The following is a 9,688-nucleotide window of genomic DNA, read 5'->3' on the forward strand; positions in this document are numbered from 1 at the left end:
CTGGGGGCCTAATCTTTCTCCGGGCCGGGCGGCAGGCACTTTCCCCGGACACCAAACCAAGGCGTCGGCCCCTAACCGCCGGTGCAAAAAAAAATCCACTCCTGGTACCTAAAATTTTCCTATGCGGCGGGCTGGGGACTATAACCTTCTTCTTCCCGCCCCACCACCATCAACGTCGGCCACCACCACCAGACCGCCTCCCCCAGACTTCCAGAAGCGAAGCCGGTCCCCAAGCACCAACCCCGACCGCCACCGAGGCACCCGCCGAAGGCGGGTGCCGAGTTCACCGGCCCCAAGCGACAACCGGTCACCGAGGCACCCGCCGAAGGCGGGTGCCGAGTTCACCGGCCCCAAGCGACAACCGGTCACCGAGGCACCCGCCGAAGGCGGGTGCCGAGTTCACCGGCCCCAAGCGACAACCGGTCACCGAGGCACCCGCCGAAGGCGGGTGCCGAGTTCACTGGCCCCAAGCGACAACCGGTCACCGAGGCACCCGCCGAAGGCGGGTGCCGAGTTCACTGGCCCCAAGCGACGGCGGTCACCGAGGCACCCGCCGGAGGCGGGTGCCGAGTTCACCGGCCCCGAGCACCAGCGGTCAGCCACGGAGGGTGCTGGATCATCCATACTTCCAGAGCTCCAGAGCTCCATAGCCCCGGAGCTCCATAGCTCCATAGCCCCGGAGCTCCATAGCTCCATAGCCCCGGAGCTCCATAGCCCCGGAGCTCCATAGCTCCATAGCCCCGGAGCTCCATAGCTCCATAGCCCCGGAGCTCCATAGCCCCGGAGCTCCATAGCTCCATAGCCCCGGAGCTCCATAGCTCCATAGCCCCGGAGCTCCATAGCTCCATAGCTCCATAGCCCCGGAGCTCCATAGCCCCGGAGCTCCATAGCCCCGGAGCTCCATAGCTCCATAGCCCCGGAGCTCCATAGCTCCATAGCCCCGGAGCTCCATAGCTCCATAGCTCCATAGCCCCGGAGCTCCATAGCCCCGGAGCTCCATAGCCCCGGAGCTCCATAGCCCCGGAGCTCCATAGCCCCGGAGCTCCATAGCTCCAGCCGCGGAGGGTGCTGGCTGGTGGCTCCATAGCTCCATACTTCCATACTTGCAGCCACGGAGTTGGCTAAAATTGCACTAAGTGCGAAAGCCCATTCATTTACAACGGCGTGTCCGCCAGGCGGCGACATTTCCCCGTTACCGGTGGCTGCGCGGCGGGTGAGTGACAGAGCTTATCCGAGCGGCTGGAACTCTGCGCCGGCGTGGTCGAGCGTGAGGCCTCGGCCCTTTGGCTGCCTGGTACCTAAAACACTTCCATTGATCCAGCCACGGAGGGTGCTGGCTGGTGGCTCCATACCTCCAGAGCTCCAGAGCTCCATAGCACCAGAGCTCCATAGCTCCATAGCACCAGAGCTCCATAGCTCCATAGCACCAGAGCTCCATAGCTCCATAGCACCAGAGCTCCATAGCTCCATAGCACCAGAGCTCCATAGCTCCATAGCACCAGAGCTCCATAGCTCCATAGCACCAGGGCTCCATAGCTCCATAGCTCCAGGGCTCCATAGCTCCAGGGCTCCATAGCTCCATAGCTCCAGGGCTCCATAGCTCCATACCTCCAGAGCTCCATAGCTCCAGCCTGGGTGGCTGGTGGCTCCATAGCTCCATACTTCCATAGCTCCAGTCAGAGAGTTGGCGAAAATTGCACTAAGTGCGAAAGCCCATTCATTTACAACGGCGTGTCCGCCAGGCGGCGACATTTCCCCGTTACCGGTGGCTGCGTGGCGGGTGAGTGACAGAGCTTATCCGAGCGGCTGGAACTCTGCGCCGGCGTGGTCGAGCGTGAGGCCCCGGCCCTTTGGCTGCCTGGTACCTAAAACACTTCCATTGATCCAGCCACGGAGGGTGCTGGCTGGTGGCTCCATAGCTCCATAGCTCCATAGCACCAGAGCTCCATAGCTCCATAGCACCAGAGCTCCATAGCTCCATAGCACCAGAGCTCCATAGCTCCATAGCACCAGAGCTCCATAGCTCCATAGCACCAGAGCTACATAGCTCCATAGCACCAGAGCTCCATAGCTCCATAGCACCAGAGCTCCATAGCTCCATAGCACCAGAGCTCCATAGCTCCATAGCACCAGAGCTCCATAGCTCCAGAGCTCCATAGCTCCAGCCTGGGTGGCTGGTGGCTCCATAGCTCCATACTTCCATAGCTCTAAGTCAGAGAGTTGGCGAAAATTGCACTAAGTGCGAAAGCCCATTCATTTACAACGGCGTGTCCACAAGGCGGCGACATTTCCCCGTTACCGGTGGCTGCGCGGCGGGAGAGTGACAGAGCTCATCCGAGCGGCTGGAACTCTGCGCCGGCGTGGTCGAGCGTGAGGCCTCGGCACTTTGGCCGCCTGGTACCTAAACACTTCCATTGATCCAGCCACGGAGGGTGCTGGCTGGTGGCTCCATACCTCCATAGCTCCATACCTCCAGAGCTCCATAGCTCCATAGCACCAGAGCTCCATAGCTCCATAGCACCAGAGCTCCATAGCTCCATAGCACCAGAGCTCCAGAGCTCCATAGCACCAGAGCTCCAGAGCTCCATAGCACCAGAGCTCCATAGCTCCATAGCACCAGAGCTCCATAGCTCCATAGCACCAGAGCTCCATAGCTCCATAGCACCAGAGCTCCATAGCTCCATAGCACCAGAGCTCCATAGCTCCATAGCACCAGAGCTCCATAGCTCCATAGCACCAGAGCTCCATAGCTCCATAGCACCAGGGCTCCATAGCTCCATAGCTCCAGGGCTCCATAGCTCCATAGCTCCAGAGCTCCAGAGCTCCAGAGCTCCATAGCTCCATAGCTCCATACTTCCATAGCTCCGGAGCTCCATGGCTCCATACTTCCATAGCTCCAGCCTGGCTGGCTGGTGGCTCCATAGCTCCATACTTGCAGCCACGGAGCTGGCGAAAATTGCACTAAGTGCGAAAGCCCATTCATTTACAACGGCGTGTCCACAAGGCGGCGACATTTCCCCGTTACCGGTGGCTGCGCGGCGGGTGAGTGACAGAGCTTATCCGAGCGGCTGGAACTCTGCGCCGGCGTGGTCGAGAGTGAGGCCTCGGCCCTTTGGCTGCCTGGTACCTAAAACACTTCCATTGATCCAGCCTCGGAGGGTGCTGGCTGGTGGCTCCATACCTCCATAGCTCCATACCTCCAGAGCTCCATAGCTCCATAGCACCAGAGCTCCATAGCTCCATAGCACCAGAGCTCCATAGCTCCATAGCACCAGAGCTCCATAGCTCCATAGCACCAGAGCTCCATAGCACCAGAGCTCCATAGCTCCATAGCACCAGAGCTCCATAGCTCCATAGCACCAGAGCTCCATAGCTCCATAGCACCAGAGCTCCATAGCTCCATAGCACCAGAGCTCCATAGCTCCATAGCTCCATAGCTCCAGGGCTCCATAGCTCCATAGCTCCAGGGCTCCATAGCTCCAGGGCTCCAGGGCTCCATAGCTCCAGGGCTCCATAGCTCCAGGGCTCCAGGGCTCCATAGCTCCAGGGCTCCATAGCTCCAGGGCTCCAGGGCTCCATAGCTCCATACCTCCAGAGCTCCATACCTCCAGAGCTCCAGAGCTCCATAGCACCAGAGCTCCATGGCTTCAGAGCTCCATAGCACCATAGCTCCATACCTCCAGAGCTCCAGGGCTCCATAGCTCCATAGCTCCATAGCTCCATAGCTCCATACCTCCAGAGCTCCATAGCACCAGAGCTCCAGAGCTCCATAGCTCCAGCCTGGGTGGCTGGTGGCTCCATAGCTCCATACTTCCATAGCTCTAAGTCAGAGAGTTGGCGAAAATTGCACTAAGTGCGAAAGCCCATTCATTTACAACGGCGTGTCCACAAGGCGGCGACATTTCCCCGTTACCGGTGGCTGCGCGGCGGGAGAGTGACAGAGCTCATCCGAGCGGCTGGAACTCTGCGCCGGCGTGGTCGAGCGTGAGGCCTCGGCACTTTGGCCGCCTGGTACCTAAACACTTCCATTGATCCAGCCACGGAGGGTGCTGGCTGGTGGCTCCATACCTCCATAGCTCCATACCTCCAGAGCTCCAGAGCTCCATAGCACCAGAGCTCCATAGCTCCATAGCACCAGAGCTCCATAGCACCAGAGCTCCATAGCTCCATAGCACCAGAGCTCCATAGCTCCATAGCACCAGAGCTCCATAGCTCCATAGCACCAGAGCTCCATAGCACCAGAGCTCCATAGCTCCATAGCACCAGAGCTCCATAGCTCCATAGCACCAGCTCCATAGCTCCATAGCACCAGAGCTCCATAGCTCCATAGCACCAGAGCTCCATAGCTCCATAGCACCAGAGCTCCATAGCTCCATAGCACCAGAGCTCCATAGCTCCATAGCACCAGAGCTCCATAGCTCCATAGCTCCAGGGCTCCATAGCTCCAGGGCTCCAGGGCTCCATAGCTCCAGGGCTCCATAGCTCCAGGGCTCCAGGGCTCCATAGCTCCATACCTCCAGAGCTCCATAGCTCCATACTTCCAGAGCTCCATAGCTCCATAGCACCAGAGCTCCAGAGCTCCATAGCTCCATAGCACCAGAGCTCCATAGCACCAGAGCTCCATAGCTCCAGCCTGGGTGGCTGGTGGCTCCATAGCTCCATACTTCCATAGCTCCAGTCAGAGAGTTGGCGAAAATTGCACTAAGTGCGAAAGCCCATTCATTTACAAGGGCGTGTCCACAAGGCGGCGACATTTCCCCGTTACCGGTGGCTGCGCGGCAGGAGAGTGACAGAGCTTATCCGAGCGGCTGGAACTCTGCGCCGGCGTGGTCGAACGGCTGGCCTCGGTAGTTGAGGTACCAGGGGTGGGCCGGGGAGCTCCAGGCGGGTCTTGTGAGAGAGTGAAGCCGAGCGGCTGGAACTCTGGGCCGGCCTGGTCGAGCGGCTGGCCTCGGTAGTTGAGGTACCAGGGGCGGGCTGGGGAGCTCCAGGCGGGGCTTGTGAGAGAGTGAAGCCGAGCGGCTGGAACTCTGGGCCGGCGTGGTTGAGCCACGGAGGGTGCTGGCTGGTGGCTCCATAGCTCCATAGCTCCATAGCTCCATACTTCCATAGCTCCATACTTCCATAGCTCCAGACTTCCATAGCTCCATAGCTCCATAGCTCCATAGCTCCATAGCTCCATAGCACCAGAGCTCCAGAGCTCCATAGCACCAGAGCTCCAGAGCTCCATAGCTCCATAGCTCCATAGCCCCAGAGCTCCATAGCTCCATAGCTCCATAGCTCCAGAGCTCCATACTTCCATAGCTCCAGAGCTCCAGCCTGTCTGGTGGCTCCATAGCTCCATAGCTCCATACTTGCAGCCACGGAGCTGGCGAAAATTGCACTAAGTGCGAAAGCCCATTCATTTACAACGGCGTGTCCACAAGGCGGCGACATTTCCCCGTTACCGGTGGCTGCTTAGCGGGAGAGTGACAGAGCTTATCCGAGCGGCTGGAACTCTGGGCCGGCCTGGTCGAGCGGCTGGCCTCGGTAGTTGAGGTACCAGGGGCGGGCTGGGGAGCTCCAGGCGGGGCTTGTGAGAGAGTGTAGCCGAGCGGCTGGAACTCTGGGCCGGCGTGGTTGAGCAGCATGCCCGCGGAGGTGGCTCTTCCATAGGCACGGAGGGTGCTGGAGCTCCACACTTCCCTAGGCACGGAGGGTGCTGGAGCTCCACACTTCCATAGGCAGGGAGGGTGCTGGAGCTCCACACTTCCATAGGCAGGGAGGGTGCTGGAGCTCCACACTTCCATAGGCAGGGAGGGTGCTGGAGCTCCACACTTCCATAGGCAGGGAGGGTGCTGGAGCTCCACACTTCCATAGGCAGGGAGGGTGCTGGAGCTCCACACTTCCATAGGCAGGGAGGGTGCTGGAGCTCCACACTTCCATAGGCAGGGAGGGTGCTGGAGCTCCACACTTCCATAGGCAGGGAGGGTGCTGGAGCTCCACACTTCCATAGGCAGGGAGGGTGCTGGAGCTCCACACTTCCATAGGCAGGGAGGGTGCTGGAGCTCCACACTTCCATAGGCAGGGAGGGTGCTGGAGCTCCACACTTCCATAGGCAGGGAGGGTGCTGGAGCTCCACACTTCCATAGGCAGGGAGGGTGCTGGAGCTCCACACTTCCATAGGCAGGGAGGGTGCTGGAGCTCCACACTTCCATAGGCAGGGAGGGTGCTGGAGCTCCACACTTCCATAGGCAGGGAGGGTGCTGGAGCTCCACACTTCCATAGGCAGGGAGGGTGCTGGAGCTCCACACTTCCATAGGCAGGGAGGGTGCTGGAGCTCCACACTTCCATAGGCAGGGAGGGTGCTGGAGCTCCACACTTCCATAGGCAGGGAGGGTGCTGGAGCTCCACACTTCCATAGGCAGGGAGGGTGCTGGAGCTCCACACTTCCATAGGCAGGGAGGGTGCTGGAGCTCCACACTTCCATAGGCAGGGAGGGTGCTGGAGCTCCACACTTCCATAGGCAGGGAGGGTGCTGGAGCTCCACACTTCCATAGGCAGGGAGGGTGCTGGAGCTCCACACTTCCATAGGCAGGGAGGGTGCTGGAGCTCCACACTTCCATAGGCAGGGAGGGTGCTGGAGCTCCACACTTCCATAGGCAGGGAGGGTGCTGGAGCTCCACACTTCCATAGGCAGGGAGGGTGCTGGAGCTCCACACTTCCATAGGCAGGGAGGGTGCTGGAGCTCCACACTTCCATAGGCAGGGAGGGTGCTGGAGCTCCACACTTCCATAGGCAGGGAGGGTGCTGGAGCTCCACACTTCCATAGGCAGGGAGGGTGCTGGAGCTCCACACTTCCATAGGCAGGGAGGGTGCTGGAGCTCCACACTTCCATAGGCAGGGAGGGTGCTGGAGCTCCACACTTCCATAGGCAGGGAGGGTGCTGGAGCTCCACACTTCCATAGGCAGGGAGGGTGCTGGAGCTCCACACTTCCATAGGCAGGGAGGGTGCTGGAGCTCCACACTTCCATAGGCAGGGAGGGTGCTGGAGCTCCACACTTCCATAGGCAGGGAGGGTGCTGGAGCTCCACACTTCCATAGGCAGGGAGGGTGCTGGAGCTCCACACTTCCATAGGCAGGGAGGGTGCTGGAGCTCCACACTTCCATAGGCAGGGAGGGTGCTGGAGCTCCACACTTCCATAGGCAGGGAGGGTGCTGGAGCTCCACACTTCCATAGGCAGGGAGGGTGCTGGAGCTCCACACTTCCATAGGCAGGGAGGGTGCTGGAGCTCCACACTTCCATAGGCAGGGAGGGTGCTGGAGCTCCACACTTCCATAGGCAGGGAGGGTGCTGGAGCTCCACACTTCCATAGGCAGGGAGGGTGCTGGAGCTCCACACTTCCATAGGCAGGGAGGGTGCTGGAGCTCCACACTTCCATAGGCAGGGAGGGTGCTGGAGCTCCACACTTCCATAGGCAGGGAGGGTGCTGGAGCTCCACACTTCCATAGGCAGGGAGGGTGCTGGAGCTCCACACTTCCATAGGCAGGGAGGGTGCTGGAGCTCCACACTTCCATAGGCAGGGAGGGTGCTGGAGCTCCACACTTCCATAGGCAGGGAGGGTGCTGGAGCTCCACACTTCCATAGGCAGGGAGGGTGCTGGAGCTCCACACTTCCATAGGCAGGGAGGGTGCTGGAGCTCCACACTTCCATAGGCAGGGAGGGTGCTGGAGCTCCACACTTCCATAGGCAGGGAGGGTGCTGGAGCTCCACACTTCCATAGGCAGGGAGGGTGCTGGAGCTCCACACTTCCATAGGCAGGGAGGGTGCTGGAGCTCCACACTTCCATAGGCAGGGAGGGTGCTGGAGCTCCACACTTCCATAGGCAGGGAGGGTGCTGGAGCTCCACACTTCCATAGGCAGGGAGGGTGCTGGAGCTCCACACTTCCATAGGCAGGGAGGGTGCTGGAGCTCCACACTTCCATAGGCAGGGAGGGTGCTGGAGCTCCACACTTCCATAGGCAGGGAGGGTGCTGGAGCTCCACACTTCCATAGGCAGGGAGGGTGCTGGAGCTCCACACTTCCATAGGCAGGGAGGGTGCTGGAGCTCCACACTTCCATAGGCAGGGAGGGTGCTGGAGCTCCACACTTCCATAGGCAGGGAGGGTGCTGGAGCTCCACACTTCCATAGGCAGGGAGGGTGCTGGAGCTCCACACTTCCATAGGCAGGGAGGGTGCTGGAGCTCCACACTTCCATAGGCAGGGAGGGTGCTGGAGCTCCACACTTCCATAGGCAGGGAGGGTGCTGGAGCTCCACACTTCCATAGGCAGGGAGGGTGCTGGAGCTCCACACTTCCATAGGCAGGGAGGGTGCTGGAGCTCCACACTTCCATAGGCAGGGAGGGTGCTGGAGCTCCACACTTCCATAGGCAGGGAGGGTGCTGGAGCTCCACACTTCCATAGGCAGGGAGGGTGCTGGAGCTCCACACTTCCATAGGCAGGGAGGGTGCTGGAGCTCCACACTTCCATAGGCAGGGAGGGTGCTGGAGCTCCACACTTCCATAGGCAGGGAGGGTGCTGGAGCTCCACACTTCCATAGGCAGGGAGGGTGCTGGAGCTCCACACTTCCATAGGCAGGGAGGGTGCTGGAGCTCCACACTTCCATAGGCAGGGAGGGTGCTGGAGCTCCACACTTCCATAGGCAGGGAGGGTGCTGGAGCTCCACACTTCCATAGGCAGGGAGGGTGCTGGAGCTCCACACTTCCATAGGCAGGGAGGGTGCTGGAGCTCCACACTTCCATAGGCAGGGAGGGTGCTGGAGCTCCACATCCACACTTCCAGCCACTGCATGCTGGCACTTCCACCTTGCTTGCTAAGTCGGCGTGATCTTGCCCAAAAAGTCCCTCCTCACCTCCAGCTGGAAGTGGAAAAAAATCCTCCACCTGCTTGGCCGAGGTTCTGGAAGCCAGCAGCTCGCAGAATGTTGCCAAAGTTTCACTGGAAGGAAAAGAAAAGAGAAGACCGAGTGCGCATTTCACCTACCGCCGAATGTCCACAAGAGGGAAGTGTCACTCCGTCGCAGAATCTGCGCCGACGCACTCGGCACCCTTCGAATTTATGGTGCCGGTGCGGGTGTTCTGGGTGCAAAAAGGCCGCCCAAGTGGTAGAAAAAAATCAGACTTCGTCTCTTAGGTCGAAATTAATGCCAAGTTTTGAAATGCGCTGGCAGGGGTGGACCAGGGCCCGTTACAAGTGCTTAGCCGAGGTCCTGGAAGCCTAACCCGGCGTGATCTTGTGCAAAAAGCCGCTGCTGAGCTCCAGCTGGAAGTGTAAAAAGAACCGGGCTGGATCAAAAAAAGAACCGGGCGGCCCGTTAAAATTGCTTAGCCGAGGTCCTGGAAGCCTAACACGGCGTGTTCTTGTGCAAAAAGCCGCTCCCGAGCTCCAGCTGGAAGTGTAAAAAGAACCAGGCTGGATAAAAAAAAGAACCGGGCTGGATCAAAAAAGAACCGGGCGACCCGTTAAAATTGCTTAGCCGAGGTCCTGGAAGCCTAACACGGCGTGATCTTGTGCAAAAAGCCGCTCCCGAGCTCCAGCTGGAAGTGTGAAAAGAACCGGGCTGGATAAAAAAAAGAACCGGGCTGGATCAAAAAAGAACCGGGCGACCCGTTAAAATTGCTTAGCCGAGGTCCTGGAAGCCTAACCCGG

Source organism: Syngnathus leptorhynchus, unplaced genomic scaffold, assembly GCF_054491065.1.
Source record: "Syngnathus leptorhynchus isolate UIUO unplaced genomic scaffold, UIUO_Slep HiC_scaffold_704, whole genome shotgun sequence".
NCBI lineage: Eukaryota > Metazoa > Chordata > Actinopteri > Syngnathiformes > Syngnathidae > Syngnathus > Syngnathus leptorhynchus.